This window comes from Alexandromys fortis, unplaced genomic scaffold (genome assembly GCF_014885135.2).
Source record: "Alexandromys fortis isolate MF-2015 unplaced genomic scaffold, M_Fortis_MF-2015_v1.1 scaffold_194, whole genome shotgun sequence".
Lineage (NCBI taxonomy): Eukaryota > Metazoa > Chordata > Mammalia > Rodentia > Cricetidae > Alexandromys > Alexandromys fortis.
Genome location: NW_026068075.1, coordinates 360,050 through 377,262, shown reverse-complemented (window position 1 = coordinate 377,262; position 17,213 = coordinate 360,050). Strand labels below are relative to the sequence as shown.

The 17,213-nt window shown below is 42.2% G+C and overlaps 1 protein-coding gene across 2 annotated transcripts in view; it reads right to left on the bottom strand.

Annotated features, from left to right (window-relative positions):
* Nucleotides 1–16,978, bottom strand: part of Plac1 (placenta enriched 1) — a 163,707-nt gene extending 146,729 nt beyond the window's left edge. Inside the window, exon 1 of one of the 2 annotated variants that reach the window (XM_050121677.1) lies at nt 16,861–16,978. The gene's annotated coding sequence lies outside the window, so the exon portion shown is untranslated. The remainder of the gene's footprint in view (nt 1–16,860) is intronic. The other variant, XM_050121678.1, reaches the window with a different exon arrangement.
* Between the last annotated feature and the right edge of the window lie 235 nt (nt 16,979–17,213).

The window sequence follows — 17,213 nt, the reverse complement described above, 5'->3', positions numbered from 1 at the left end:
GGGCATCTAGGTTGTTTCCAGGTTCTGGCTATTACAAACAATGCTGCTATGAACATAGTAGAGCATATATTTTTGTTGCATGATAAGGCCTCTCTTGGGTATATTCCCAAGAGTGGTATTGCTGGGTCCATGGGTAGGTTGATCCCAAATTTTCTGAGAAACCGCCACACTGCTTTCCAGAGTGGTTGTACAAGTTTGCATTCCCACCAGCAATGGATAAGTGTACCCCTTTCCTTTTAGATTTCTTTAGTTTATTTTTATGCATATGAGTATTTGGGCTACATTTATGTATGTGCAGTGTGTGCAGGTCTGGTGCTCGTGGAGATTAGAAGAGGGTGTCAGGTACCTTGGAACTGGAGTTACAGACAGCTATGTGCAGCCATGTGGATGCTGGGAACTGAACCTGGGTCCTCTAGAAGAGCAACAAGTACTTTTAACCACTGAGCCATTTCTCCCACCTCTGTCCTCTTGATATTTTTGAAAGCTAGACTCTCAGTATGTAACCCAGACTGGCCTGGAACTCTTGAACCTCCTGCCTCAGTCTCCTTAGAGCTGGGATTACAGATCTGTACAGCCAATGCTCATTCCCCCTCTTTTTTTTTTTCTTAAAAATTTTGTGTGAGTGGGTGTGTATGTGAGATGCAAAAACATTTCCTTAGAAACCCACACAAATGTTCCTTTAGCTTTTATTGCTATGTACTAAAGCCAGGTATATCTGAAACATCCCAGGGGCATAAAAATTATTAAGATTGACTCGGGCCAATTAGACTCCATCTGCTGGAGCTCGAAGCAATAGCTAAAACTGTATTTTGCTAAACAATGATGGAGAGCTTAAGTGGATGGTGAGCAATCAGACCACAATGGCCACCATCTTAAGCTTAGTATAGCTGAGCTCCTTAATGCTAGAGATGACAAAAAATAGCCCTTGCTGCAAGCAATTGGCCTCTCCCTGAGAGCCAGCTGAAGTTAAGGTCTACCCCAGTGACCTCTTTGGAACTATAGTCATATCCGGAGTAACAGGAATGCCACTGCCTGGAAAAACAGGCTCCTTTTCTAAAATGGGCTTTCCCTTCTGGCCAGACCGCTTGGTCCATAACTTGAGTTGATAGGATCTTTGGGAGAGGTTTCCTTGGCCTTTTGTTTGAATGCTGTGCCCCTTTATGATTCTATACATGAATAGGAAACCAGCCCTTTCCAGCTATGTCAGGACCCTGATTAATGCCTCAGTAGCAAGCACGACCTAAGCCATAGGGAGCTGGGTTCCTTCCTTTCCCAGAAGGAAACTAACTCGTTCTCCCTTTGTTTGAAGGTGCTGGGCTAAAAAACACCAGCTTTAGTTTCAGAGGAAAGAAGGGGGGTGGCTATAATCGGCTCCCTTCTCCATTCCTCTGCTCTTTCTGCGAACTTGGAACTGAATCAGCTTTGAGAAGGAAAGATTCATCCGAGACAAGGCTGAGGACAATGTATGTAGACACAGGCAAAGCTGCAAAAACTCAGTCACAGGCAAGGGGCTGCAGAACTCAGTGTGACCCATGGTTTTAGAGGGTGTGCGACCAAAGAAAGGTCCGTGGACCTTAGGGAGCAGCGCTCCTCACTCGCATCTTCCTGGAGCTGTTTTTAATTTTCTAAACTCCCACACCGCCTATGGAGTAGTTTCAGTTCCTTGTCTTACCTCTGCCTTGTCTCCCTGGGCAGGCTGACTTACCCTTCCTCCCCTGGCCTGTCTGCCTAACTGCCCAGCCATCCCAAGAGACAGGAAGACACCCTTTACAATTCTCTGTGTTGGCTCCATTTTCACTGCCTTTCTGGAGTTCACATCAACGACTTTAAAAACATATTAGTAAATGGAGATAGAGAAGTTAGATAGGATTGTGGTCACTTTGGCCCTCATTTTTCTTGCTGCTTACAGAGTAGGAAAATTCAGTGCTGTTTTTGGATTTGACCCAATACCTTTTCTGTCCAGAACGCCAATAATTCACTCTCAGAGTGACTTGCTTGGCTCCACTGACCATATCACATACCATATATTACAGATAATTTATCACAGTCATTGGCAAAGCTGACCAATGCCCAAACTCCACTCATGGGCCCCAGCATCCATACTGCCAAGAGGTCTGCATACATCCTCGTTAGGGAGACACGGTGGGCTGCTAAACCAATCTATGTGATTTGAGGCGAAGGGGTGAAACAAAGAAGCCTTCCAGGCTTTTTGGATAGTAACAGTACAATTGCTCTTGGACTGCAAATACTTCAAAAATTGTATTTTCAACATGACTCGGAATTTGTTTTTTAAATCATGTGAATATTGTGTACAGAACATTTTGCTCAGCGTTGAAAGAACGACCAGGGTTGGAGCAAACCGATCTGTACTATATACTCTGAAGTGACTCTGAACAACCTCAGACTGTGTATGCTAAATCAAAAGGAATGGTATGGAACGGACTATGCCACAGAAGCACAGGGCTTTGTCTGTAGTTGATGTAGAACACATTAAGCTTATTTCTAAGCATTACCCTGACTTGGGACGGAACACCACTGACCATCTAGAGTTAAATGAAACCACTCATTAACCTATGGCTACTCTGTACCCAAAAGTTCAGTTACTGGCTTGCTGTGGCTAGAGCTGAGCTGTCCAAGAAGCCAAAATAGCGCGGACCCAGTGGTTTCTATGACAGCTTGCTCTCTGCTGGGAAGGAAAGATGAATGTGTACAGGGGTGGGGAGAATGTTGATCGGACCTCCCTGGGAAACACCCTGCTATATTTCGAGCTGCCTGGTCACTGAGCTTAATGGTTTGAAAAGAAGACGCTGTTTTGTTTGGTGGCCTGTAGTGAAGTTTGCACTCTGCCAGCGAAGAGAAAATAAATGTCTGTTGGGTGGGGAAATAGTAAGGCCTCCTTAAGAAAATCTCGGCTGCTCACTCAGCTTATTCATTTTCAAAAGAGACATTATGGGGTCAAAAGAGAGCCCTGGCCTGAAAGTCAGGAAATTTCCTATGGGTGGGCCCATTAGCAGATGTAGGGAAAACACTAGCTTCTAGAAACCTACTGGGGACATTTATAATAACAATAATGGCATGAATGTTTTCGCGAGGCCACTTAACTCTTTAAAAGCAACTTTCCCATTTTCTACCATAAAACCATCGACTCCACAGCGTGGGAAAGAACAGTGGAACCATCTAACAGAGTGACAGGGTAGCAGCAGAGTTGTGACAGGCACTGGGGAGGCAGAGGCCAGCCTGTGCATGCAGAGACAATGGCTCATAAAGGCAGAAAGGAATAGAGGGGGAAAGGAAGGAGAGAGGGAAGGCAGAAAGAGAAGAAATTAGCCAACACAGTCTCTACAGTCTCTAGTCCATGCTGCTCTTCCAGAGGACCCACGTACAATTCTAGAACCTTCCAGGTAGTTCACAACCATTTGTAATTCCAGGATTCAATGCCCTCTTCTGGCCTCATTGAGCACTGCATGGTGGCGGAGGTGGGGGGAGGATGACATTTAAGACACATAAATAAATCCTAAAAATACAGACTGAGGAGGTTGTATTTATATATTTAGAAATATATATGCATATACATATACATATATAATATCAAGTAATGAAAAAGAGCCTGTAAATTTGAAAGCCAGCAAGGAGGGTGATACAGGAGAAATTGGGGGGAGGAAAAGGAAAGGACAAATAAATAACATTTTTAAAAAGAAGAATTTTCTTTTTTTAAAAATGTTTGTTTATTTTTGTTTTGTGTATGGGTGTTTTGACTGCATTTGTGTCTGCATACCATGTCCATTCAGTGCTTGTTGGGACCAGAGGAGCGTTGGATCCCAGGGAGTGAAGTTGCAGATGCTGTGAGCCACACTGTGGGTGCTGGGAACTGAATATGGATCCTCTGGCAGAGCAGCCAGGGTTCAGTCACTGAGCCATCTCTCTATCCCCTTTCTCTCTTTAAAGATTTCTTTTACTTTTCTTTGTATGTGTGTGCTTATGTGTGATGTGCACATGAGTGCAGTGCCCGTGGAGGTCAGAAGGTCAGGAGGTCAGATCCCTGGGAGCTGAAGTTATAGGAACTTAAATTATGAGCCCCCTGATGTGGGTGCTGGGATTACAGATGTATGCCACCATGTTTAGCCTAAGCTGTTTTTCTTCTCTCTCTTTCTGTCTTTTCTTTTTTTCTTTTCTTTTGTTTTCAAGATTTATATTTATAGAAAATTTTATGTGGATATTACTTCTTATTAAACAACTAACAAAATACATGATACCTATTGCTACTGTTTTTTGAGATGGGGGTCTCACTTTGTTCAAGCTGTATTTGAACTCTCCTCATCATCCAGGCTAGCACTGAACTCATGACCTACCTGCCTCTCTCTCTCAAGTGCCAGGATTACAGGTGTGCTCCACCATACCCAACCTTATAGTTAAGAAACATGGGAAGTCAGCTGACACTTTAGTATATGTAAAGACAAGCATTGCAGGTATCCAGTAGAACTTCTTTGAGCAGTTTCCTTAAAAGTTGCTTAATTGAGCCAGGCGGTGGTGGCACATGCCTTTTGATGTGGGAGTGTCATGTATCAATCTGTTGATTTCATTGGTTAAGCAATAAAGAAACTCCTTGGCCCTGATAGGTTAAAACATAGGTGGGAGGAGTAAACAGAACAGGATGCTGGGAGGAAGAGGAAGTGAGCTCAGATTTGACAGCTCTGCTCTCTGGAGCAGAGGCCCTGCTTCGCTCTCCTGGGCATACGGGATGAAGCTCTGACCTAGGATGGACTTAGGCTAGAATCTTCCCGGTAAGTGCACCTTGGGGTGCTTACACAGATGATTAGAAATGGGCTAAATTAATATATGAGAATTAGCCTAGAAGAGGCTAGATAGAAATGGGCCAAGCAGTGTTTAAATGAATACAGTTTGTGTGTTGTTATTTCGGGCATAAGCTAGCCAGGCGGTCGGGGTGCTGGGGACGCAGCCCTGCCGCTCCTTATTTCTACAGCCTTTAGTCCCAACACTCAGGAGGCAGAGGCAGGTGGATCTTTGAGGTCAACCTGGTCTACAAGAGCTGGTTCCAGGACAGCTAGGGCCATTACACAAGGAAACCCTGTCTTGAGAAAAGCAAAAAAAAAATTTGCTTGATTGAAAGAGAATTTATGTTTAAGGGATGTGTTTTTGTTGATAGAAAAAAAAACAAACAAACAAAGCATATGTCAAGCCATAATGATCCCCAAAGCTACACTTTAGAATGAACTCTTATACACATTGAGGGCCAATTAAATGAAAATATTAAAAGTCTATTGATACATTAAAACAAAAATTGTTGTTCAATGCAATACAGAACTTCATGGTCTTTAAATTTATTCCCAGAAGAGTAAATGGACTTCAAAGAATATCTATCACCTACTTGAAGAAGGTTATTACCAATGGCAGGTATTATCACTAAACATGTCATTTGTTTCTCTTCCTGCTTTTATCAACGTAGCACAATATAATCCTGTTTTCTGGCCTTGCTTCAAGCTACTTAGTATCTTAAAAAGTAAACTTCTAAATATAAAGTTGGTTTAAGACTAAGTAAATATAACAAGCAAACATGACATTTTTCCCTCATAAAAGGAATATGATACTCAAAGTTCTTTTTTCTTTTGTAAACTTGCTTCACATTGGTCTACTTAAAAAAATTCATAGGAAAGAGACTACAAAGATATATCAAAGAACGTTGAGTGGTTCTGAACAACTGAAACAGCTTTTCTTCTCAGATGACTTTTTCTTTGTATCTTAGAAACATGCTGGGTTTTACTTTTAGAAATTTTCTCTTCAATCTGCTTTAGCAACTCCAGTAGCTACTTTTATTGTCAGGAGTTAAATGGAGGAATCTTGATGTTTTAGAACAGGTTGCATGTCTTCTCCTTTCAAAATTCTCTTATTCATTTTATTATTTTGGGTGTGCACATGAACACATGCTGATGTGTGTGCGAGAGAGTTACTTTTCTATTGCTGCGAAGACACACCATGACCGACGGAACTTGTAGAGAAAGGTTTATTGGGCTTACAGTTTCACAAGCACCATGGTGGGGAGCATGACGGCACACAGGCAGGCATGGAGAAGTAGTCACAAGCACAGGCAGAGAGAATGCTAATTAGGAATGGTGTGGGCGTTTGAAACTTCAAAGACCACCCTTAGTGACACACCTCCTCCAAGGCCACACCTCATAATCTTTCCTAAACAGTTCCACTAACTGGGGACAAAGCATTCAAATACATGAGCCTTTGAGGGCCATTGCCATTCAAACCAGCACAGTGTGTGTGTGTGTGTGTGTGTGTGTGTACGTGCAGGAATGCATGTGCACACAACACATGCAGGGATTAGGTTCTGAAGACTGAGTTCCGTTCCTTCCACTGTAGGATCTGGTGTTTGAACTCGGGTTAAGTTGTCAAGCTTGCGTGTCAAGCACTTTTACCAATGGAGTCATCCTGCTTCTCTGGACTACTTTTCTTTAGGGATAAAACGACTGGCAAGAAAGGAAATCACTTAGGTCTGATATGGGCAAATTGAAGAGCCAATATCTGTTTTATTTCCCTTAAAGCCTTGGCTAGAATGATAAAGAATGGAGAGGCCACGATGCTCTTTTCTGGCGACCAGACTGTAATAAATGAGATGTGTGCTTAGCTTCAGCCTTACATCGGTGGGGATGTTCTAATAAGGCTTACTCATCATGGGTTTTTTTATGCAAATTAGCCACTTCCAAGAGTATGTGGATGCAAAGAAAATGAGCTGCAAAGCCTAACAGGAAAGCCTAATTAAAGGGCATACTTTTGTTCTGTATTTAAAAATACGAAACTGAGCTAGGCTTAGTGGCATAGACATGTAATCCCAGATACTCAGGAGGGAGAGGCGGGAGGATGCAAAGTCAAGGCCCATCTAGACAACACAGAGTGAATTCAGGAACAGCTTGGCCAATTTAGTGAGACTCTCAAGACTGTAGGTAAAAGAGGAGCTGGAGATATAGCCAGGCCAGAGCAGTTGCTTAGCATGTATGTGACATTAAAAAGAAGAAGAAGAAGAAGAAGAAGAAGAAGAAGAAGAAGAAGAAGAAGAAGAAGAAGAAGAAGAAGAACAACAACAACAACAACAACAACAACAACAAGAGCAACAAGAACAAGAACAAGAACAAGAACAAGAAGAACAAGAAGAAGAACAAGAAGAAGAACAACAAGAAGAAGAACAAGAAGAGGAAGAAGAAGAAGAAGAAGAACAAGAAGAGGAAGAAGAAGAAGAAGAAGAAGAAGAAGAAGAAGAAGAAGAAGAAGAAGAAGAAGAAGAAGAAGAAGAAGAAGAAGAAGAAAAGCAGGAAAAAGACTAATGAGACATTTCTATTTTTTTTAAAAAAAAATCCAGGTTTTTAAATTGCTGTTTGATACCTAGGCTTGAAAAAGTACCCCCCTTTAGTTCATAATTCTTTGAAACATAACAGAAAAATCCTGTCTGGTTGGTTTCTATTTGCTCATTCCTTCCACTTATCTTCTCCACAAAAAGTTTTCATATTGTCAAAAGCTTCTCTTGACCCTGTCTCCCACCCCAAGACCATCTAGGAAGGGTGCTGTCAAACAGAAATGGATTTACACTACCTTATACTATAATACTATACTCTTTATGTCTATAAGGAAGTCCCTGCCAGCCCTAATCCAATCACCGGAGATGAGTGGGGGAGCAGCCCTAAAGCGGTGCGATTAAGAGGTGAGCAAGCAATGGAATCTGTCAGGTCGCCTTACCCAAACACCACCAAGGCAGGAGGGGCCCAACCTGTCTGGTGAGATTCTTTTAAAAATAGCGTGTACTACCAAGGCTTAGATTTACCGGGAAAAAATAGAATTCGCTAGGAAATGTTTAATTTATGATACACAGCTCTTGGGATACACTTGAGCATAGCTTTCTAAGGCTAAGCTATAGACCAACCCTCCTCCAGATTCTTTAAGCTTCTTTCTCAGGCCGTGAGAAACTTGCTCTGGAATGATACCCATTTGACTTCATGGTAATTTGAGCCACGTTAGGACATTTAGACCTCCAGTTCACGCTGCCGCCTTCGCTTTTCTTTCCATCACACGCCTGTTGTTCTTTACACATATTATATTGGGCAGATTCTAATTTTCCTCCTTAAGCCCACCTCCAAGCCTCTTCCTCACAACTTGACAATTAGATTGATGAAAATTTGAAACTGTGGTCAGGTCACACCCCCTCCCCCATACCCTTAGCCGTGAGAAGTGTGAGAGCGCATGGCATAGGTAAAGATTTAATTTGTTTTTGAAAAATGTATTGTTTATGTGGGGGGGGGGAAATGCATGCACCATGATATGCATGTGGAGGTCAGAGGAAAATTTAATGGGCTTGGTTCTGTCCTTAGTTCCAGGGAGTAAAGTCAGGTCTTGCACAGCAAGCATTTTGTCCACTGAGCCATCTTGTTCCCAGATGATTTTTTTCCTGGATATCACTACCTCCAATCTGCTCTAGAATCTCTCCCTATCCACACTTGGCTCCCGTCTCTATCTTTTTGCTCTAGCTTTACACTATCCTCTATGGTAGCCAGTGACTCTACATGCCTATTCAAATGGAAGGCAACTGAAATGAAAGCAATGGGAACAGTCAGTTTTGTGATTATTTTCGGCACGATATGAAAGCAGACTAGATATGCGTGAAAGGCTAACAAAAACATGACCCATACATGCAATGAAATGGTAAGCAGCCATAAAGGAAAAAAAAAACCTAAGATTTTTTCCCCCTCAGGGATCTTATGTCTTCTTTAGACCCCTGCAGGCCCCAGGCATGATATACAAACATAGACACAGGCAAATAGTTATATACATAAAAATTCAAAAAGTCATTTTGGAGAATAAAAAAATTGAATAAATCTTTAAAAACAAACAAACAAAACTGAGTCTCAATCTTACCATTTAAGTGACTAATTCTCACCTATACGACTGACGTTACAGAAAAAGCGCCAAGAATAAATGTTTATATTATCCATGAATGGCGCCAGTGAGACACAGAAGCCTGTCTCTCACATCCAGCTAACTCTGCCCGTTGCGCCACCACGGGGGACAGTTAACTCTGAGAAGGACTCTGTCCTTTCTGTGGAAGCTGTGTGGAGTGCTGAGGCTATGGTGTGCACTGAAAGGCACACGGCATCCCCGGTCAAAGGAACAGAGCTATGCTGCTCTACCGCACTCCTTTCTTGACACTAGGCTCCCAGGACGGCACGGAAATTCGTTCCCCCTTTCATTGTCTCTCCCTTTGTTTGAGGGGACGGGGAGTGGGTAAACAGCCTCTGTGTTGCTTCTTCCTAGAGACCCCCACAATTGCTGTAGATGATAACGAAACACCAGTCACTTTCACCAGGGCAATACCATGCCATAAGCCCGAAGCAAATTAGATGTGGGTGTTATGTGAAAGAAGCTGACAGGACAGCATTTGTTTCCGTCCCAAGATGCCTGCAGAAAGTCCACGGCAACCTTCAACAACACGAGATGTCCTGAGCTAACCGAGAGGGAAAGCAGACACCGTTTTCTACCTTTGCCTCCCCACCACTTTCAGCACACATGCAGCTGGGCTGATCAGAAAGCTAAGAACGTGGGTACTTGGGAACACGTAATTCGTTCGCCTTGGCGAAAATAAGAGAAACGCTGCCAAGGTGGAATAAGAGCCTTGATTTGAAAGACCAGCGGGCTCTGACAAATGTTCTCAAAGTATAAATTCAATATTTCAAACCCATAAGTCACACCAAGAAGACCAGGAAAAAAACACAGGAGAAATTTACACTGGACAGATGTGGGACGTCCTGATACTCTGTGCCCTTTTCCAGCCGCAGGTCAGGGTAGTTTTTCACAGTGATTTGTATAGTTTGCTTATAAAAGACAAACAGATTTAAGAGAGCGTTCAGTTATGTACAAAATAATCAAAGTAATAAAAATAACTCCCCAAGTGAACCTTGACTGGACAATTTAGATGAAAATTATATAAAAGGCAGATTGTTTGGGCCAGTAACAAAGCTTTTTTTATACTGGAAGAAACTCAGCAGATAAAGAAATGTCTTTTACAAATATAAAAGATAGCAAAAGAGAAAAGAGAAGAACCAGGCTTTGTTGTTCACATCTGTAACCCCAGCATTTAGGAGGCTATAGGCAAGGCGACCATTATGGACTACATGGGAGTTTGGTTCTGTGCTACACAGTGAGACACTGTGTCAAAACTAACTGAATAAATTATAAATCAAAATGAGGTAAAATAAAAGTAGAAAAGGAAAACCCATAAATTGATTCTTTTCAAAAGAAACTTACTGTTTCAGAAAGACTTCCTTCTCTCAGTCTTCTGCCAAACAGATTGTGTTGCTAGGAAAACATAAGCTACCAGCAACTTATGTATATACACACACACACATACACAGACACATACATATGCACACACACATGTCATATATAAATACATAATCATAGTTGAGAGGAAGCTTGTGAGCTATGAAGCAGATGGCAGATAGAGTTGGGTCATGGCCTGGGAATGAAAGGTGTTTTGACATTATAAGGCAACACAAGTGTATCTGAGAGTTTCCTAGCTAAATAAATGCTCTGACCGCGCATGTCCCAGGGACGGATGAGAAGGAGACTCCCGCAGAGGAGAAAGGATGGGCCACGAGCAGTGGCAACATGGATTTGCTTTCACAGTGGCAATCGTGTTTTTAGCTTTGTGCTTAAACACATTTTAACAGCAAGAAAATAGCCCAACCCGGCTCATAATGCAACCTCAGGCTGGCCATCTGGTTTGAAGTCAAATTTAATAAACCCAAAGACATTAACTCCGCTTGTCTAGCACTACAACTAATCAAAGAAAGGCTGGTCGGACCATCAGGAGTGGGAACAAGGGGGCATAATCTGCAAACTGTTTAAGTAGAGTTTCCATGCCTGTTTAAATTTTGAGAGAGAGAGAGAGAGAGAGAGAGAGAGAGAGAGAGAGAGAGAGAGAGGTTGATTGATTTCATGTGCATAAAGGCTCTCACAGCTCATATTTCTCATCCACAAGGAACTGGTGTTTGTTTAATAAGCAACTGGTTCACAACTGGGCTTCAAGCTATCTGACCACATCCTGGAACACGCTGTTGAATCACACTCAGGCCCACACTGACATCTGCAGGTAATTGAGACAGGGCTTCTAGGACTGGATTCTAGACTCTGAATCCTCGCTTAGCACCCCCGCCCCCCCCCCCCCCCCCCCCCCCCCCCCCCCCGTTCAGCTCATCACAGTAGGGTGCTAACCCATAAAACTTTAATAAATATCCTGGACGGCACTGAGTTCTTTTCAAAAACATCCTCAATGTTTAAGCGCTTTCATAGAACAAATTAGCGCAGCATATAGAATATGTGCTTGATTGTGTAGAAAATTCCACGGCACAGCTGTCTCCACCTGGTGCAATTACAGAGACTTTTTATTTCCACTTTAGACAATTCTCCCCCCGCATCTCACATAGTCTCCAAGCGGCAGACAGTACATTCTTGTTACCTTATGGAAAGATTATTCCCCAAAATTTAAACTTAAATCTGGAGTGATCCTAACTTAAACTCCCATCCATCAAAGAATTTAAACACACACACACACACACACACACACACCATTTTACTGTAATACATCTCTGCTAATCAGCATGTTTATTTATATAGTCTATCAAAACTCTAAACCACCTATAAAAATAGGAAGAAAACACATTTTCGCAGGATCAAGCTGCTCTGTCTGTCTAACGCATGTGATTTTCTTTCTAAAATGCCTTTCGACTGGGCAAAATGACAAAGCAATGTTTATCGGGTCAGTTTATAATTGCCGTATCAGTGACAATGGGATCTGTTACCAAGAGGTCCTTTTACAACGACCATCTTAGGGAAAGTCTGTTATTCTAGGCTTGTGAAATCAAGTGACTCATTCAACTTCAAGGCAAAAATCAACATGTAAAGAAGGCCTTATTCTACACATTGAAAACAATATAAAATGCATCAAGGATTTCTAGTGGGAGAAAAACAAAACAAAACAAAAAACAATGATGATCGGGTATGGTTGTGTACAACCGTAATACCAGTAGCCTGGAGATAGAGGTAGGAGGATCATGGGCACAAGGCTATCCTGGTCTATAAAAAACGACCTTATCTCACTAGAGCAAAACAAATAAAAAAAAAAAAAGCCCTTTAAGGTCGGGAATGGTATTCATGCCTTTAATGGTAGCACTCAAGCGGCACAGATGGGCAGTTCTCTGTGAGTTTGAGGCCAGCCTGATCTACATAGTGAGTCCAAGCCAATCGGGGTGACAAAGTGAGACCCTGTATCAAAAAAATGATTTTTACAAAAAAGGAGGGATAGGGAAGAAAGGAAATGAAAACACACACACCACGTGGATAATTGCTAGCTTAAGGGCTCATTAATAAATTCCACCAACAGGCACTCATAAATGTGCCGTTGCCAATCTGGCAACGCGTTCCATTTCAAATGTCTATTGATATATTTATTTCTGGCGCCCAGAATACATTTTCTTAAAGAAATGAAGTAATAGCGGTTAGAGTTGCAAGTTAGTTAGCAAAAGTAAAGACCCTGTGTGTTCGCAGTGAGATGGTGGGAAACGGTTGCAGCAGGAAGATGAAGCCTATGTTGGAATGATTTTAGCATTGGTTATTTCTCAGGGTTCGAGTTTTGCTCCATGAGGACATCATTACAGAAAGATAAGGAAGCGGGGTGTTTCAACACACTTTATATGCAAGTGTCAGAGAAGTTCCAATTTCTCTGACTTTTGATGAGGGTGCATCGTTTATGCACACAGACACTGCTGAAGGTTTTACTTAACAAATGAAAACATAAATTTGGGAGAAAGGATAGGAGGGAGATACTGGCATGGAAAGGGAGCAAGAATTGAAAGTGGAAAGAGACTAGAGAAAATATGAGTTTAGATTCTACTCCTTGCCTCCCTGTTGCTCATTCCTTTTTCTTTTTTAAAGTAGGTGGTGGGCTGTTTCTGGTGAGTATGAGAACCGAGCAGTTTTATCATTTATTCATCCAGCAAATGCTAATTGAGTATTAACATGATGCAAAGAAGTCTTGGTCACTGTCCTAACATATCTGCTCAGCCAGTATGGAAAAAGACATGAAACAAATTGTATCATTCCAAGTAAAGAGTTCGAATCTCCCCCTGGCTACATGCATTTGGAGGCCTCAAAACAATAAGGGAGAAGAAAAACAAGCAAATAAACAAAAATGACACCTGGAATCCCAGGTACTTGGGAAGGTGAGGCAGAAGGATCACCACAAAACATGTTCAAGGCCAGAATGGTCTATATAGTGAGATTTAAACCAGCTAGGATTACATAGTAAGATTCTGTATTTTAAAAAAAAGTGTCAAGCACCAGTCTGGGCTACAAAGCAAAATCATATTTTCAAAAAAAAAAAAAAAGAAAACAAAAACAAAGAAAAATAAATCAGAGTAGGAGGAGTCAGTCAGGTAGCACAGATCAGGAGTTCAAGATCCTTGGTTGGAGGATAATTTGGGCTACATAAGGTCCTATCTAAATCACACACGCACAATTAAAGAAGAAAAAGAAAAGAGCAAAAAAAAAAAAAAGGTAAGTGTCATAAAAGGAGAAGCCAGGAGGTCTCAGATTGCCTGGTGGCATCACAATGAGAAATAGCTTAGACTAGCCGTCTGGAGGCTAACAGACCTGGAGGGAGGGCCTGATAATACCAGTTGGAGCCAGGACAGATCAACAGTTCTCCAACTGACTTAACTGATAAGTTAAGATCGGTTGTGTGGGCCCCTGAACAAAAGAACCATCCAGCTTCCACACAGAGTAATAAGGAAAATAAACAATTGTTATTTTGAGGGGGAAGGGGGCAATGTAAGCTAGCTGTCATGATGGCCTAGCCCAGTCTTTGGGAGGCTGAGACAACAGGAATTTTTTTGAATAAATAATATTTTATTGTGTATCATTTTTAAAATCCAATCTTCCACTAGACCACTTTAGAGACTTTTTATTTTTTACTTCTTTTTTTAACATAATATTTATATCGATTATTTGGGAATTTCACATAATGCACCTCGATCATATTCACTTCTCAGTCCTCCCAGGTCTACCACCCCTGTGTTGGCTCCCCTCAAAAGACTAAGAAGAAAAAAATATACCAGTTCCAATTTGTGATGCCTATATACTCACTGGAGCATGGTCAAACTCCCAGTGGCCAGCCCCTTAAAGATAACTGAGTCCTTCCCCACCCCCACCCCTGCCAGAAGCCAAGCAGGGTTGGGCCTGGTTAGTACTTGCTCGAGAGACAACAGGATCTTTTACTGGCCAGCCTGAGCTGCAGAGCAGGCCAGATGGGGCTACGGGGTGAGATTCTTTTTCGAAAACAATGCCCCCCACCATGCAAAGATAAATATGCAACCCATTGTGCAAAATTTTGGGGGAGAAAAAGAATATGTGGATATAGTTTTTGGTCCATGCAAACTTTCTCTATAAGCATGCATGGAAACGGAAAAATGATTGCTTCTGGGGGAAAAGGTGGATGTGGGAGGTGGCAGGGAATTCATTTAGAATTTTGAAGCATCTGAATTTATATCCAATGAATGAATGATATCTATTCTTTTAAATCAGGTATTTCTAGAACCTTTGAATAATTTCTGGGGAAAATAGGAGCTCATAAACTGGTATGATCTTTGTAGGTTGGAGGCATGATTTAAGCAGTGCCTATAAAATATTGAAATACATATGCAATCCACCAGCTATCCCCTCGGAGAATCTGTAGACGCTGTTGCCATTGGTTTCTTCTGAGGAAAGATATATTATACCCTTTGGCCAGTTTGATTTTAATTTTAAAATTTAAATGTGTTTTATGAATTCTTTGAGAATTTCATACATGCAAACAATGTATTTTGATAATATCCACTTCCAATCCTCCCCTTAAACTCCTTTCAAATCTACCTTTCCACACTATGCACATCAACATAGCACCCTCTTTCCCCCCCCCCCTTTTTTTAATCACCCACTAGGTCCAGTTTGTGCTGCCCATACATCTCTGAGTGCCGTGTGTCCACTGGAGTGCAGTCGACCTAGCAGGGGCCACATCCTTAAAGAAAACTGAGTCTCCCTCCCCCAGAAGCCATCAGTGGTCAATAGTGCTTCGGCTAGAAGTGGGGGCTGGAAATTTACTGGTTTCTTGTGCAAGTCGCGTGCAGCCAAGCCCAGGAATTTTTACATATGCCCCGAGCTTGTGTCACCTTACCAAAGGGAAAATGGGGGCTAATGCCCGCCGGCCCGCCCGCCCGCTTTTTGACCTAGCAATTTAGGACTCCTAAGAATCTCTCCCAGACAGGTCAGTGTACAACTGTAGTCTCAGCTACTTGGCAGGCTGAGGCAGGAGAATAAGAAGCTGAGGTTCAGCCTCTGAGCCACAGTGAAAATCCATGCTCCCCCAAACGTTTCTTACAGAAATACAGAAAGAAACAAAGACAAAGATATAAGGTCCTTTAGTTATATACACTAATACATTATAAAAAAAAATTTAGCGGGGTAAGTGAGATGGCTCAGTGGGTAAGGACATTTGTCACCGCGCCTGATGAGCTGAGACAATCCCCAAGTCCACGTGGTGTAAGGAGAGAACTGACTGCCTCAGGTTGTCCTTTGACCTCCACAGACATACTGTGGCATTCTCAACCACGTGCATCCACATGAGAAATAGGAAATAAATAAATGTAAAAAGAATGAAAAATCTAGACGACTATCAATTCAGAATTAATTAAAAATGTGAAAAGGGAACACAGTCTACCACCTTGCTCAACATAAAACACATTTTTGTTTTGAGACAAGGGTCTCCCTGTGCAGCCCTGACTGCTGAGGAACTCACTCTGTAAACTAGACTAGCCCTGGACTCACAAATATCCACCTACCTCTGCCTCCCCGGGGCTAAAGGTGTGTGCCACCACACCAGGCTAACAGAATATTCTTGAACTCTCAAGGAACACCACTTCTAGGTCTTCTTTCTCTAGGAATGATCACAACTGAATAAATCCTCCTGCCTCTGCTTTCCACGTGCTAGGATTACAAGTACATGTCACCATACACGGCAGAAATCCTACACTTCTTGACCCTTCACCTGCAAACACAGTCCCCTCTCTTTCCAGAACTCCCCAGGCCCCAAAGGGAGAGGAGCCCAGAAGACAGATTCACCCCACTTAGATTTCAGTGTAGTCATCAGAGGAGTTAGCCTGAACATTTGGGGGCTCAAAGCACCAGGCCTCAGGAACTTGACCAGAATTTTCTTTCTCTGCAGAATGCATTCTGACCTTAGCTCTCCTTTAATCAGAGAGATAAGCAAGCAAAGCCCTGAAGGGCTTTTAGGCCCCTATCCCCTAAGCCTCCTGCAAGTTACCTCTTGTCCTTGAAGACAAGATGGGGTTGTTTTCCAAGAAGTTAAAGGTGAGGCAACCAGTCCTTTCTTACCACACTTTACAGAGGAAAGAGCAGAATCCCCCAAAGGAAATCCAAAAAATACCCTCCAAAAGAGCATTCCACACAGGTTAAACAGCTCCTCACATTTCTACATGCCAGCATGACCCATTGGGTTCCTGTATCAAAGTTTTTATGTCTATTTATCCCTATGATTTGGACCATATCTGAATATTGCTTAGAACCATTGCGTCCCTAACACGTTTCTCTAGATCAGCTTTTTCTTTGCTGTTAATTTTTAAAACACAGGTCTTTAGAAATCTTATTTTCTACATTTATTCCAATAGAAAACCGTATCATTCACGTAAATGGAAAATCAGTATCACGTACCAGAGAGAGAAAGAGACTATTAATAAATATTACCTAAGATGGAACTCCTTGACAAAGACTCCTCGTGCAAGTCCTCCTCAGAGATGTCTGGAAGGCGGGCCACCAATGCTCCTCCTAGGGTTTATAATGTCTGGGAAATACTTTCCTGGAGATTCTGTGTCAGCTTCTCCTATAGGTTACCATTCCCCTGTGATTTTCCTTTAGCCCCGCCTATCAGTGTGAGTGCCATTCCTTCAGCTCCCTCTATAGGTTGGAGTGTGGGAGTGTCAGCCAGCACAATTTTATTGAGTGACTATTCTTTTTCAGCTACAGCATTGACTGCTTAGGACACAGGATAAGAAGGGGGAACAAATTGGAATCAATCACAGATCGAGAAAGGTGAGAAG